Source organism: Sprattus sprattus (genome assembly GCF_963457725.1).
Source record: "Sprattus sprattus genome assembly, chromosome: 8".
Lineage (NCBI taxonomy): Eukaryota > Metazoa > Chordata > Actinopteri > Clupeiformes > Clupeidae > Sprattus > Sprattus sprattus.
This window is the reverse complement of record NC_137927.1, coordinates 19684948-19700360: the sequence shown is the minus strand read 5'-3', so window position 1 is coordinate 19700360 and position 15413 is coordinate 19684948. Positions and strand designations below refer to the sequence as shown.

General features: G+C 39.4%; 1 protein-coding gene across 12 annotated transcripts in view; it reads left to right on the top strand.

Moving 5' to 3' along the window:
- The first annotated feature begins 6681 nt into the window (after window positions 1–6681).
- The window catches only part of sox6 (SRY-box transcription factor 6), a 162208-nt gene continuing 153476 nt past the window's right edge, over window positions 6682–15413 (top strand). For 10 of the 12 annotated variants that reach the window (XM_080843317.1, XM_080843324.1, XM_080843327.1 and 7 more), the window contains exons 1-2: window positions 6682–6901; window positions 9685–9793. The gene's annotated coding sequence lies outside the window, so the exon portion shown is untranslated. Of the gene's footprint in view, window positions 6902–7818; window positions 7962–9684; window positions 9794–15413 lie in introns of those variants that run through there. The other 2 variants (XM_080843321.1, XM_080843320.1) reach the window with 2 other exon arrangements.

The following is a 15413-nucleotide window of genomic DNA, read 5'->3' as shown; positions in this document are numbered from 1 at the left end:
ACTTTTTGTCTTTTACTCCTATGGTCTTTTGAAATTATTACTTAAAAGCATCAGAAACAGAGTTGCTATGAGATACAATGACCTCCACCTTAAAGACAATCTGAGTCAACAAATCACTTTAACCCATGTGCTTCTTGATCAAAGACTCTTAATTGATTACCTTACCCCTGACAAGAGCCCTGGGACATTTTGTACTAATGTAGATTGCTTAGGTCTTCATTTATGGGTACAAACGGCATAAAATACCACTACATTGAATTGTTAAATCATTAAGCATCTCCATCACAACCTAATTAAGACACAGTCCTCATTTAACCATAATTAATTGGATGTTCCTTGTTATGTTAAAAGGAAATGTTATATCGTGAAAAAAATAACTTTGATTCACATTGGAGATTTAGGTCAGCTAATGAGAAAAGAGAATCCCACTTCACTCGACCAGTAGGGATTAGTAGCATTTGTAAGTATGCAAATTATACTAGAGTTAATTACATAACCTCAGGATCATTAAAAATTAAAGGCAGCGATTTTGTCAATGTTGAGCCAATATCTATGGGGTACCTTTCAAGATTGTAACCCTTCCTATAACATGATATTGTGTGGAAGTCATGGCGAGTACAAATGGCTGATGATAACATAGGTGACTAGAAAATGTGTTCAGTTTTTCAAATAGGTAAATGTCTGTAGACGTTTTAAGATTTGAATGTGTTGTATTATATTTTATGTAGTATTTCTGGTAAACAATTTCCAGCTACCCAGCACAATCATAGAGAACATGGTCAGTTGTAATTTCAAAGATTCTTGGCCAGACTTCATGAATTTTGCACAGTAGCAACTGAAAGCAGAAGCTCTTTGTCCTTTTGTAGGAACATCTGATTTATATTTGTGCTACATTTCTGAATGAATTTGCTATCTCAAAATCAAGCGAGCCTTTTCCTCATATAAGTAAGGTTACCTTCAGTGTGGGGTACTTTCTTATACCACTGAACCACACACATTTTATTCACGTTAACGTATGCTAACATATTCATCTTCAAACGAAATGAAAATAAAACCATCCACAATGATGAAGGACATGTGCTGCTTTTGTCATTATATAAGCATGACAGATCCTTTTGTATATTCTTTAGCAAGTAGTTTCTTTTATCCTCCTTCCGTCATTAGCCTTGGCTTCAAATGTGCGAGTACACTCTGTGGAAGATGATGTGATGTAAATCAGGTTAGTGTTTGGCTGTATGCATATAGCCCTATAGCATTGATTTAGTGGACCCCTTTGCTTGGTGTACATTCAAGTCTGTATTCCCATGTTACATTCCTTTACCTTTCTTGGCATTGGGGCAGTTTCCACTTTCCTCTTGCCAGCCTGCGCTCAAACTGAAGACAGTCTGGGGAGTGTGTACCGCTACATGACAGAGGGGTTTCTAAATGTATTATGACAAATACAATCTCTGTAGCTCCATCTAATTTGAATCTATGCCATAATGCATAGGAATGCAATACTAACAAAAATGATGCCCAGAGAAACAGAACGGAGATGCTTTCCCAATCATCATCCAACATCATAAGTGGCCAGCAAATGTGCAGTGCTTAATGTTTTGTAAACTAGCAAACTGGTGATAATGTTTTGGATCTTTCCACTTGAAAAACACAGCAGTTGTTGGTGGTCATTTTTATTCATCACAAAGATTGGATATGCTATGCACATGTTCCTCCCTCAAAGCCATTATCTATAATTAAAATGTTTATAAAGTCTTGAAATCAACACAAAATGTCATAATGGATATGGTTTTTCCAACCACTGACATTTAAATGATCCCTCCCTCTGTTTCCTGCCACATAATAAGTGGCAGTTTGTCATTTTCATCCTTGATGAGTCCCTGCAATCTCTGAAAGGCCTGAAAAGGATTCAGATAGCCAAGGTTCCTTTGTTCAACACAGTGCCTTTCGGCCATTTTCTTCCTGTTTGTGTCATTTTGTATCAGAATTATCATAGAAGAATCTTTGACTCTCTTTAGGCATCTGGTTTAGTAACTTGAAGAGGGGCTGTGTGACTTAGACACATTAATAATACAATAATTGAAATCGCCAACATAGATGTAAGTTACACATTTACAAGATATGCACAGTTGTAAGACCACACAAAATTCTGAAACTCTAGAAGAACACCTTTCTCACACACATCAACACAACACACACACACACACACACTAACACAAACACATACACACTAACACAAACACAAACACAAACACACACACACACACACACACACACACACACACACACACACACACACACACACACACACACACACACACACACAAACGCACACACCCACACACACACACACACACACACACACACACACACACACACACACACACACACACACACACACACACACACACACACACACAAACGCACACACCCACACACACACACACACACACACACACACACACACACACACACACACACACACACGTAATGCTACTATGAGTTGGACTATAGAGGGTGTAACCTTTGTGTACAACATGATTTTTGTAATGCGGATGATCATGTCAGTTTCAAGGTGTTTTTCTTCTTCTTTCCTTCAGTGACACGCTGCACTTCAGGCTCTAGACAGATTTTTGTGAAGTGTTGTTATCTAGTTCTCAAGTAATCACAACAAATCATATAGCAGTTGGCGTAGTTCGTCTGACAGAATAGTGCTCCCTAATTAAACATGCAGAATTGGAGGAGAACACATGTTAATTTAATGTAACAAAAATGTTGATTTTTATGCAGTCCCTTTAAAATATTAATAGAGTAGACTTGCATTTCAAGTTGCATCAAAGCCTCTCATCATATGCTAATGTGATGCACACTGCCTTTTTCCTAACAAGCTGGCCTGCTACAGTTGGTAAGACCATCATGCTAGGCTTTAACCTGCACATGTGTGGCCTCCCACCACATTACAAGATCTTAATGACCTCATAGAGGGCATGTTTATTGAACAATACAGACAAGCAGATGCATTGAGAGTTGATAAGACTAAAAACAGAAAAAAAAACTATAACAGAATGTGTTTTCAATGCTGTTTTATTTTTTCATAGACTGTACATCGTATTTTTACTCTATTTTTCCAGATAAAAATAAATGCTGAACTAAAATTGTAATTTGGCCTCAGACTCTAATTTCAAATGTATGAGTCAACGTGCAGGCCTTTTATACATCAACATTTCTGAAACAAGATAAAACTGCAATATGAATTTCACAAAGGTATAAATATGAATTTCACAAAGGTATAAATATAAATTTGGGAAATGATTGTGCTAAACATAATAGGCTACAGTTAAAATAAATGTTTATCTTCACAACTCTGTGTCCACATATTATTTTACCATATAGATTCACAACCAATTGTTAGACCTTAAAAAATTGTATATCGTTTGGAAACTGTGGCAATGGATTGTTGTCCTAAATTGGATACACAGCTTTGCACAGTAGAGCTACCAAAAATGTGCAGCTGATGATTTGTGTAGTTCTCACATTGAACGAAGGGTGGCGTCTAAGTCACACCAAAGTCCACTCATCCGCTGCTTCTGTAGCCTACCTGACCATGATAGAAAATGACCTAGAACTTTAAAGTCTGGTTATGCGTCGATTTCTGTGATATTGTTCTTGCTCGTCGAATTTCTGTTTTGAGGAACCATTTAAATTAAGTTCACTTTAAGCTACTTAATGACTGATGTTAGATGTTACATTGTTCCACACACTCGATGTAAAAAACGATACTACAGATTTATAGCCATTTTTAAAGTATATTTGAAACGTGATTTCTTACCTTTTTGCAAAGTTTCGAAACATTTAAAATGTTGACTGTATACGTGCGAAGCGTCTCCGTTCACATTTTCTTCCTGAGAGAACATCCAGTGAAGATAGCTTTAAGACTTTGGGAGAAACTGGTCTTGTATTTGCAGAAAAACATAAAGTAAAGTTCTTATTTTGTGAGGAGTCATACCAAATACCAAAAAGATCATGGCAGATCTAAAATGTTGCTTACTAAAGTGGACATCAATCAGGACATGTAAAGCATTATGAAAACCGTCCTGATTACTTTTTGTACTTTGAAAATCTTAATGTCAACGCAAATATATAACAATATAGTCATGGATGGAGAAAAGTTATAAGTGCAAAAGGTTTATTGCCGTGAAGCCAAAGCTCTGTTTTAATTAATTTATCTTCAGTTTGGTGCAGATGAAAATCAAGGGATGAAGATGTGACGTGTGGATATGGTTTTCCCAGGAACAAAGGGAATGTGAAAATGTGAAAATGAAAGACAGACAAGAGCAGGAACAGATGTGATGAGATGTTGTGAAAGGATATCTATTCTGGCATGCCCCCTATGTCTTCAATTCTCTCTCTTCCTCACTGGCTCCATCTCTCTCTCTCTCTCTCACTCGCTCCCTCTATCTCTCTTTCCCTCACTCTCTCCCTCTCTCTATTTCTCCCTCCCTCTCAGCCCTATGTGACTCTTCAGTGAACAAACAGCATTTCCTTCTGCATCTGTCCCTGTCATTGTAAGTACGACACTGTATTATCAATGTAAACTATTGTTTTCATATTATTTGCAATGTCGCTTGCCATGTGGACTGCTGCGCCGATACATGATGTGAATGTCTTTCATAGTGTTTCTCCAATACTGAAATAGACTTTTGAGGACTTCTAAGTTTTATTTGACTGAGAAAGCAGGTATTTAGTTTCCACTGTTTATTATAGTAGATTCAATCGGTATGCTAAAACAGGGAGAACTAAATTCCTCATTCTTTCATTATGGGAATGTTCGAGGACATGATGATTATTTACAATGTGTCAAAAGACAGTCCACAGAAGAGTGTGTTATGCAGTCTGGAATACATGCTGGAATACATGACCAATCTGAAACTTCTATGTGCCATGTAGAGACAAAAATCTACGATATAGCCTAATCAGTAGAACAACCGATCTCTCCAATACAATTCTTAGATGGGAAAGACGTTGTAAAAATGTTTTGATGAAAATGATTGGCTTAAGTGTAAGTCCAGTGGGCTTGGACAAAGTTCTGATGCAAAGTAATGTTCAGTCCATAATGTAAATCTATAGAAGAAGGTCAGCATCTCGCCACAAAGTAGGCTTTACGTGGAAGTTAAGTGATGATCGATACCCATTAAAACAGCCGCCTATAAATGTTACTGCACAATTTCCTACGAACTATCAGATTGACATGTCAGGAAACATGTTAGTTTAATTAAAGAAAATTGTTCCCCGAACTCTGCTCCGATTGTTTCTTCCTTGTGATTAAAATTATGGGTTTAGGGTTTAAAATAAAGTTACAAGTTCTGATATCTATAATAGTAGCAGGTTAAGTAAGTAATGTCTCTTATTTATAGTAACAGAAGGAAATAGGTCTATAAATAGTCGTAATCTATGGGCTTATACAGTTTCTCTTTAATCGACTTTATCCTTCCACACTCGGTATTTGTGTTTGAACAAATTCCGTAATTTGTCTGGAGAAACATATTGAGAAATTGTATTGAGTTATATCGCACTGAAATACCATTCAGTTGGCAATGGTCGTTTGTACAGATCACAGACTTTTTCTTTAATTGTACAAGGTACTGCACACACAAAACTATGTTTCCAACTGTATGGATGACTTTTTCGGTCGTTTTATACTCCGCATCTTACCTATAGCCTACATAGAGAGTTTTGTGGTGCCGTTTTAAATTATAAATTAAATGTACACTACCGCAAGCATTTGAAGAATTCTCGATAATGTGAGTGAAAGAAAATATTCACGGTAATGTCAGTGACACTTAACCAAAATGTTATGGTCAGTGCGTGTCTCTCTGATAGTCAGAGTCACCGACTGTCAAAGCTGGAATGGTGCAATTCGCACAAGCCACCAGCATCGGTTAGTAGACAGTAAAGAGCCTGGGTCAAATCACTGCAATAAACGCCGTGCTTGATTGAATTGACCCAGTATTGTAAAATGCCTACAATATCACCTTTACCTGACTAAATGTTTGGGTAACTCACAATTCGCCATGAAATCGATCACTAAATTGCAGTTGTCGCGGAATTCAATCCACAAAGAGCAGCCTGCTGAATAGTTACTTTACTAAAACCTCTACAAGAGGCTCTGCAGACATAATTACTGTAAGGAAGTTATCAACACCTCTCTCGAAAATAAAAATAAAATAGATATCACAGCAACAAATGGGCATATTGTTTTACAAATTACACTATTTGCATTTGCTCATTGTTATTCCCCTTTGCGATTACGTTTTTTAAGGTGCTTTATAATATGAACTACTTGGTTAAAACGGCTCATATAACACTAGGCCTGCAAGGAAATATAATACATTGAGCTCACATTAAATTTCTATATAATTTAATAAAAGATATGTGTCCATATGTAAGAGAGAGAAGTCTCACTCTCTTGCTCTCTCTCTCTCGCTCGCTCTCTCACTCTTGCATCTCTTGTCTGGGAGGGGGAGCCCTGCCTCTTTGCCTTCCTCAGATCAATGCCCTGGCCACTCACTTTCTGATGTTGCACGACGGGAAATGCTTTGAATAGTTGCGACATGGCCGCTCGCATTGATTGCCAAGATTGACAGCACTAACCATCGTCTTCTCTTGTTTCTGTGAAAGGGAGAGGGGAGACAACTACGATAGGTAGTAACAACAGCTCCTTGCAGTTTTGACAGTTGAACTTCGCAGTAAGAACGGGATTCCCTTTCTATGGTCAGGGGAACAACAGTAGACTTTAGTTTCTTCTCTTTGCTCAGCAGATTACAATCGTTATTTCTAAAATTCCTATATTGAAACGGGATACGGCGAAGACCAGCGTTGTCTTTGGTACTCTGACTATATTCAGGTAAACTTGTTTTTGTTGGAACCTGTTGTTTCGTGATTCCGTGTTAACGTTAATTCTGAGTGCCTTCTAGCTTATTTTTCTTCATCTGTAACTGTATTGCTTACTCATTCTCAAATTCTATTCAACATTAGACTATGTTCTTATTGGTACTGTTCATTTAGATGGGTGTAATTAATGGACGGCAATCTACGTTCTAATTTTTGTTTGCACGCATAATAAGGCTATCGTATTTTCCTTACGAGACCTAGGCTACTCAGTGTTAACCGCAGACACGGGTTTACAGGCGTAGAAAGGCGCTGCTGGCCACGATTGCCATCCGAGGCGGATTTCTCTTATTTCTTATGTTTCCCTTAGGGATGACAGTTTTAAAAGTTTGCCAAACTTTTCATCCGTGCGCCCTCTTCGTCTTTGTATAATGTGTTATGTGTAGCCTGTTTTATTGTGCGCATTCGCAGCGGGCTACGGACGATTGCCTCGACAGCACCAACGGACGGTTCAGTTGATGCGCAAATCTACTGGTTAACACACTTGAAATTTCTTCTTGTAATTAGACCATATGCAAGTGAAAAAAGCCTAACTAAAATATCGGCTTATTGGGACGAGGTTAGTATCCGGATGCTTGGTGAAGTTCCCCTCGGTGGGAAGCAATTTCACTTTTGTCCACAGAGCGGTACTATTCATTGACAATAACGGGTGTGTTTCGAAATTGTGTGCTGCTGTTCTGCAGTTATCAGGTTTAACGCGCTAAAAGTTTCCTTCGAAGTAATTAATACGATGAATCTTGGAAGAGCTTGTATTGTTTACTCTAAACATTTTGTTAGTGGACCGGTCCGCGCAACATTTCGCTTTCATGCAAATTACAAGGGTTAATTGTCCCTGTATGCGCTTAAAAATCTCCCTGACTTAACTTTCTCTTGAGGTCAGGCGAATTGACCTTAAAAGAATGCATAAGCCATAAATTATAATCAACTCTTCATCCTCCGCCTGATCCATTGAAAGACAATACTCAGCCTGGACAAACAGGCTTCCTTTAGCCTGCGAACTTTCTAAACGGTGCGTTGTAAGTAGCCTTTTCTACTTCTCTACCTCAAGGATTTTAAGTAGCTTCATAGGTTATATGTTGCATATTGTCATATTGTCGTTATTTCACACGTATCCAATGTGTGCTATTTTGCTATTAATCTCAATTGCATATTTTGTTTGCTATTTTTGTTAACATAATTTTGCATTTCATGAAAAGGATCAGTAAGTAAAACGATAGAACTGTCATTTTTTCACACACGAATTTTGATCATATATGGCAGTACAGTGTATGTGAATGTTCAAAGACCAAAGCACAAGGCAATAATTTCGTCTAGATCAATTTCATCATGCTTAAGACATAAACAGATTTTTTTTTAAACTGCCCTGGTATCAATAAGGCAAACCTGAAAATCAATCACACTTTAGCCTACGTGAAAGACCTAACGCTGTTTCTGTAGAGGGTGTTTAACCCCAAATTAGTCGTCTCTGAGCCGTAGTAATCGATACACTTTATTGTCGAGTTGTGTCAAACAGATAATACTTTTGTTAAAACTTTGTGCGATGAAGCATGAATTTATTGACAGTTACCACTTTTTTATTCGGGAACCAATGTTGCAAGCTGTTTTTCAGGCTGATTGATTATTGCGCAAATGGTGGAAAAAATAGAGAAAAATATAAAAATAGAGATCGGTTAAAGTGAAAATACTATTCAGTGACCACCGTCATGGAGAGAAAATATATTGCGTATTCCACTTTTTTCCTTTACTGCTGAAACATGCACAAAAGCTTTGTTGTTCTCTTGGATAGGCGGAATCCGACACCTTAATTAAACACAGCTTAACTTTTCTCCTTTTTCCCCTTGGAAATTGTGTCCAGTCTGTAAGAATAACCCGGTGTCTAATAATACATTCTTGTCTGAAGTGAGAGAGGCTGTTTGAAAAACAATCCCCTGGCTTGTCCCACTGTTGGGGAGAAGTTGATCCCGTAATGGCATTTTGTTTTGAACAGTTGCTGTTAGCTCTGAGTAGAAGTTCCCTCATAAGGTAAGGTGGCACTGGAGCCCAATGGAAGTCTAAATGGCACATTTATTATTAGACTGCCAATTCAGCACATTGTCCTGATTGCTATACAGGGATATGCTGCACTGTCTGGCCTCTCAATAGGAGAGACTCTATTCACCCCAGCCAGTTTGCCTCTGACTGCTCGAATGTATTGAGAAAATGGACCTTTTGATTGACAGTTCGTGATTGTTTCACCTAGCCTTTGAACTTCATTGACCATTACTCCAAACACGCAATAATTTACAGTGTCCTTCACATTCTCCTATTATTTAAACGTTTCCTAATTAATAACTCTTATTTCAACAAATTGCAAATGTCAAAGATTTAGATTTTAATCCCTACGCGCCATGGCAATTCAAAAATCTAACAAACCAAATATGAGCCTGTATTAAATACGTATTTGGTCTCTGATAAACAACCATTGTATTTCAATGTTGTGTATATGATGTATATGAACCGTGATTACAATATTTACTGAATTGCTTTCTTTCTTTATAAAGGAGTTATGGTATTTATTTTAATATCCTTTCGTTTCTCTCAGTCTGTGTATTGTGTTATTTTTTCCCTGTTATATTTTTTGTATTTTTAGTAAGAATATACAGGACGTTCATCGACTGGCAGTCATATTTTCAGGAGCTGAGCCTTTTCCCCCAGAATGAACTCCAGTCTTACATGTACCCTCCGTTGTCTGTTTCGTAGGGCTTTCTGCAAGTGGATTTGGGGAGGAACTTGTGGTTTTACGCGAGTGCAGTGCATTTCCGTTCTGGTCCGGAGGAGAGATATCGACGCTCTGACGCATGTGGTGCCAGTAAGTTCAGAGATTGTTAACAGAGCTTACATGCGGAAAACGTGTGCTGCGCACTTTTTTCCTTCTATGATGACTAGCTCGCTTAAATAGAGCCCGTATAAGGAAAGCGCAAGGATGCGCACGTCTGTGTTGATCTTTGGTGCCTCATTTGACACAGGTCGGTGTGCTTTGACATGACATTAATTCACCAATAGTCACTCAGATCAAGGCTGTAATGCACAAGAAGTTTACCAGTGTGGTGAATTTGGTGTTGTTCAAGTCACAGCTGTCTGTCGCCTCTATACAATTTAAATGGTAACTGCATGAGTTATTTTGAAACAAACGCATTTGCATTTAAGAGAGCTTATTTACTCTTCTGTTGGCCTTAAGATCGAAGCCTGATTGATATTAACAGTAAATCATGATTATTCCTCACAAAAATACATAACGGGAAATAATCAGCTCCCCTTTTAGTGTGTGTCTATGAGGTGGCTGACGAGGTTGTTAGCAGACTTGTGCTGTGGTGATATGCTAGCGTTTGAGGAAAGCAAAGCAAAGAAAAGTCACATCAGAGGTGTTTTATTCTTCACAAGGGAATTGTCAAAGTTTAGTAGGAATTTTAAAATATGGATTTCTTCAGCTGGTTTGTATTTTGCATACCATAAATGTCAAGCAGTATCATAAGGTTGGATGGCCAAGCTGATATTAGAGTGATGTGCATGACTCCTAAGTGAATGTAGATGTCCTCCTTTGGGACAAGTGTTTCCTGGTTGGCAGATGTAAAATGCATTAGCAGTCAAACATTGAATCAGTAAATGAACATTGAATACTGATTTTTTTTTTAGAATTTATACATCTGTGGTCTATGGCCTGACTTGCTGACAAGTTATTTAATTTCTGAACATCAAGCTTCATTTTACATTCATTCGCCCTTTGTTTATAGAGTTCCACATTTCATGTCTTCAAGTTCTTTGACAGAAAGTGACAATAATTACCCTCAGTTTTAGGTGGTTAACTAATTACGTATTTTTCATTGGTATGCAGACTACTCTAATATAGTTTAAGTGCTGTCATTTTCGCAAAGAGGCGTGTACAACTAAAATAAATGTTATTAGTAGTCTCAATGTACTTAAGAAATAACATGACATTTGCGTATACATATCCAGGTCTACCTGAAAGTGCAGGAAAGAAAGAACTTAACGGTTTCACAATATGTTTAATTCGTCTGTCACTGCCTTGCCTCGATCTCTGAGATAAATTGAGCGGAAATATTTTAGGTTCAGTTTTATAGCTCAACTCTCCTTATAACTGTGTTATCCATGGATGATATCCTTGCCAAACTGAATTCCTTGCATCAGAATTATATTATGACTGGCATAACATGTAGCTGTAATAATGTTGAAAGCATGAAAAAATCTGATCTTTCGGGATCACAGTCTTCTCAAAGAGGTGCTGGTCATTTGTTCTCTTTTACAACCTTATTTACCATGTTTTTCTACTAAATGTTTTTTAATGCTACGTGGTATTCTAGTATGAAATAACTAACACTGTACTATATTTCCAAATCATTACACACACTGACTTGTGTGAAAATGAAGTGAGAGGGTGACACCCATAGCTTTTCACTGGCCAGTCAAATCGGATTAGGATATGATATTGGGATTTTATCCACATTGTCTCTGGAACTTGGAGGGGTGTGAGAGATTTCACCACACACGAGTGATCACAGCACCCCAGGGATGTACAGTGCGTCTGCGTGTCCGTGTGTGTGTCCGTGTGTGTGTCCGTGTGTGTGTCCGTGTGTGTCCGTGTGTGTGTGTGTGTGTGTGTGTGTGTGTTTAAAAAAGGCCAATTCAAGAGGCGATGGCTAATAGCAGTAGCTGCAGACTTTGCCCAGGTACGCCCTAAGTGTGCCTGCCTGTGCGTCTGAGGCTAACTGGGATGGTAGTGAGGCACTAATGATAAACAACATGAGAGGGGTAAACAACAGCAGGTCTGCTAAAGGTAAGGAGCCTGGCAGCCGAGGGGGAGGAATTGAGCGGGCTAATAAATGTGGCAGCACATGTTGTGACATCTGTCTTTATAAGTGTTAGCTAATTTGCGGTGGAATATCTCAACAATGATCAAAACCGATGGCAATATGCTTATTAGAGGAGCTCTCTTTTGTGGTGAAATTTTTCAAGATTCTCCCCTGCATTATTCAGAGACCAAGCCTCAGTCTGATAAAAATCCATTGCTGCTGCGCATCAGCCAGTCTCTAATTAAAAGTAGCTTTGTTCCAGCACTGCAACTTCAGAGGAGTACTATAAAGGAATACGCAGTTGTGACATTTGTGTTAGCCATATCTGAGGAAATAGCTTCAGCATAGAAGATATCCACTTGTTATCTGATTTGCAAATGGCCTGCCTGTTGTTACAGATTTTCCAGTGCCATATGTTTTCAGACAGTTTGTAATCATGTGATTTGAGGGCAGTTGATTTCAGTGTTATTTGCTCAAGCAACATTAGCAACATTAGTAAAAACAGTAGCACATAGTTATTGAGTCGCTGTATTGGAATCACACTTATATTGTGATTGTTTGATAGGACAATGGAGTGTCTTTATTGGAGGTGTGGTCAAAGTTATCACCTTGAAAAACATAACAATAATATACTAGATAAATGAATAAATAGCTTTATGGTCTTGTGTGTGCACCTTTAACATTAGCCATAAGTATTTCTTTCCACACCATAAGTACAAATTAGCTAGCCTATACTTATCTGTGGCTCAACAACACGCCCAAATTGCAGTCTTGCCTCAAAGAAAAAAGAGGCTAAATCTACGGCACATGTAAGACTTGTAGCATAGCAATACAGTTTGGCATGTGTTTTAACCACAGTCCTTGCTCAAATGGATTGCTTCTTTTTAAGGGCTTTCATTGTTTTTCCCCCTCTCTCTCTTTCTCTCTCTCTCTCACTCTCTCGCTCCCTCTCTTTCCCCCTTTTGCTAACCTTGGGTCAGGATTTCTCCTTGTCCAAGAATAGAAAATTGAGCGCGCGGTCTTTGATTCCTGTAGTCTCTTTATAAATGAAGAGTGCATCTCTGCCTGAGCAGTGGGGGCCATCTGCACCTGTGCTCCACTGGAGCAGAAGGATGTGCTGAAAGAGAGCCTCACGCTCGGCTCGGCGCAGATCGGTGCGGCGCGCCTCGGCACGGCACGCTGCGCTCATCACACCACTCGCCCTCTCCTCGTGCCAGAGTGTCCTGAGAACATGGCAACAACCGAGGACATTAAAATGAATTTCTGCAATAGCTGCATGCCAGTGTAAAACGACTGGTCGCAAATGCTCTTAATAAGATTATGACATGCAGATCTTTGGTTTTATTTTTAGAAAGAGGTCAAATGGATAGGATTCACCGGCTGGTCTATATGAACAATGTCAATCTGATGAACATAGGCAACAGATACCCTGTAAATCTAAACCTGGGTAATTATGTTGTTTTGAGTTCTGCCTCACCTAGAAAGCTAATTATTCACAGGAAAGTGGTGCATGATTATATGTAGCTGCAGATTTCCAGTAGTGTTAGTGGTTTGACAGTAAATAGCCCTCCGTTCCCTCTTTTAAAGCACACATAAATATGTAGAATTAATTGGAGGGGTCTGGGATGTGTGTTTTTGACAGAAGAAGGCTTATTTCTTTCGGGGCATCTGTGATCAGCACAATCAGGTACCAGGCTCTAGCGTAGCTCATTGTTTTTATGAATCAGAGGCAGATTTCTGCAGTGCATATGAAGATCGCAGGCTATTTCCATATCAAAGAGGCCCACTGTGCAGGCTGGCAGTAATTAAAACAGTGGTTTCAAGCCTGTGTGTGTGTGTGTGTGTGTGTGTGTGTGTGCGGCTGAGGCGGAGGTTGTCAGGATCGTGCAGCCGTGTGCGGGCGGTTGACTCCTGCATGCTTCTCCAAATACACTTATAATTTTGTACAAATGTTTATGCCAGTCCATGCTCTTTTGCGGAGCAGCTGTCCTCGAGCCAAAACCATTTCAAGACAAAGTTAGTTTTCCTTTTCTCCCTAGCCTCTTGTTGTGGCCCTTCCTCTCTCTTTTGCCTGTTTCAGAAAACATGATTTGGCAGGCAGTCAGGCCTATTTTCTTTCCCCCTCTCTCGTTACATGAATGAGTGATGCTGGTGCTTTTACAATATTTGTATGCTGCGTATCATTAGCTGTTATGACATTCTTTTCTGTCGCGTTCATCGGCAACTCATCCTCACTTCATAATGTAAATTATTCCTCATCTCATTTTAAGCGCTGTATGACCTTGGCCAAAATAATAGCGAGCGGTCGTCCCTTTTGGATTCCTATTGGGCTGTTGGTAATTTTTGTAGTGCCTTATCCTTCCTGAATTCTCGGAACTCTTCAGATCTGTCTTGGGGTGAGAGATTACTGTAGCTTGGGGCTCAATGAGGCTCATGCACAAAGCCATCGTTCCTTGTGATCCTCCCATTGTGTTGGATTTTCCTCCCCCTCTGGGCGGTGTGATGCCAAGGACTTTGCAGCCTCTGAAAATATCACAGCACAAGTTAACACCATTCATTTCAATCGATGGTCTTTAATGGTCAGAGGAGAATAGCAGTCCAAGTTTTTTTCAACTGGCTTATTGTTGAAAATATGCCTGCAGGTTGAATATACACATTTCTGCAGGGTCATTGATTAAATGGTCCAACTCTTAGCAAATAACTGAGAACATTTTTATGTGCTGTGTGTGTAGACTACTAGACATTTAAAAAATCCAATATATGTTTTAAAAGCAACGGTTCGATCTTTCCCATCTGTGCATTGTATCAAAGTAAGGCTTTGATGCAGCCTCTTGTGTTTTGTGTCATCCATGCGAGAATGACTTAACAGTCTGCCATGGTGAGCATAATATGTTGCACCTCACCGCTGAGGGCTTTGATAATCTAACACCTCGGAGGCAAAACAGGTTGGTGCTCTCCTCAGGTCTGTGTGTGTGTGACGCTGCAGAGTGGTGCTCTTGTAGCCAGGCCCATTTCAGAGGGCCCCAGATCACTGCAAACACACACAGATTAGATATTAGCCAGTTAACAGAGGCTGACAGCTTGCCTCGTATCTGATAGCTCAATCTGAAATGAGATGTAAAATATGTTCTGTAGCTGTGACTAAGCAGGACAGTCTGTGAAAGGGCTCTCCACTCCAGCATAAGCAATGCTGGGAGCTATTTGGCTGACACATCTTGTCAGAATTAGTGTGTGTGTGTGTGTGTGTGTGTGTGTGTGTGTGTGTGTGTGTGTGTGTGTGTGTGTGTGTGTGTGTGTGTGTGCATGCGTGCATGCATGTGCACAACATGTATGTGAAGGCAGGAGAGAGTGCGGGAGAAATGCAGTACATTATGTGTGTGTTTGTGTGTGTGTGTGTGTGTGTGTGTGTGTGGACACTGACATATAGCATGTTTATGTGGGTGTCACAAGTGGTCCACCACTCACAGCATTCGCAGTGATCCTCATTCATGGCAAAGCTGTCACCGGAAGACAGATCACAAACTTTATTGTGTCTTGAAGGGACTTAGGGTCACTAATTGATGTAATGTGATCTGGCATCCTGATTTACTGGGCAAGACCCTCGGTTGAGGTTGGCCCATG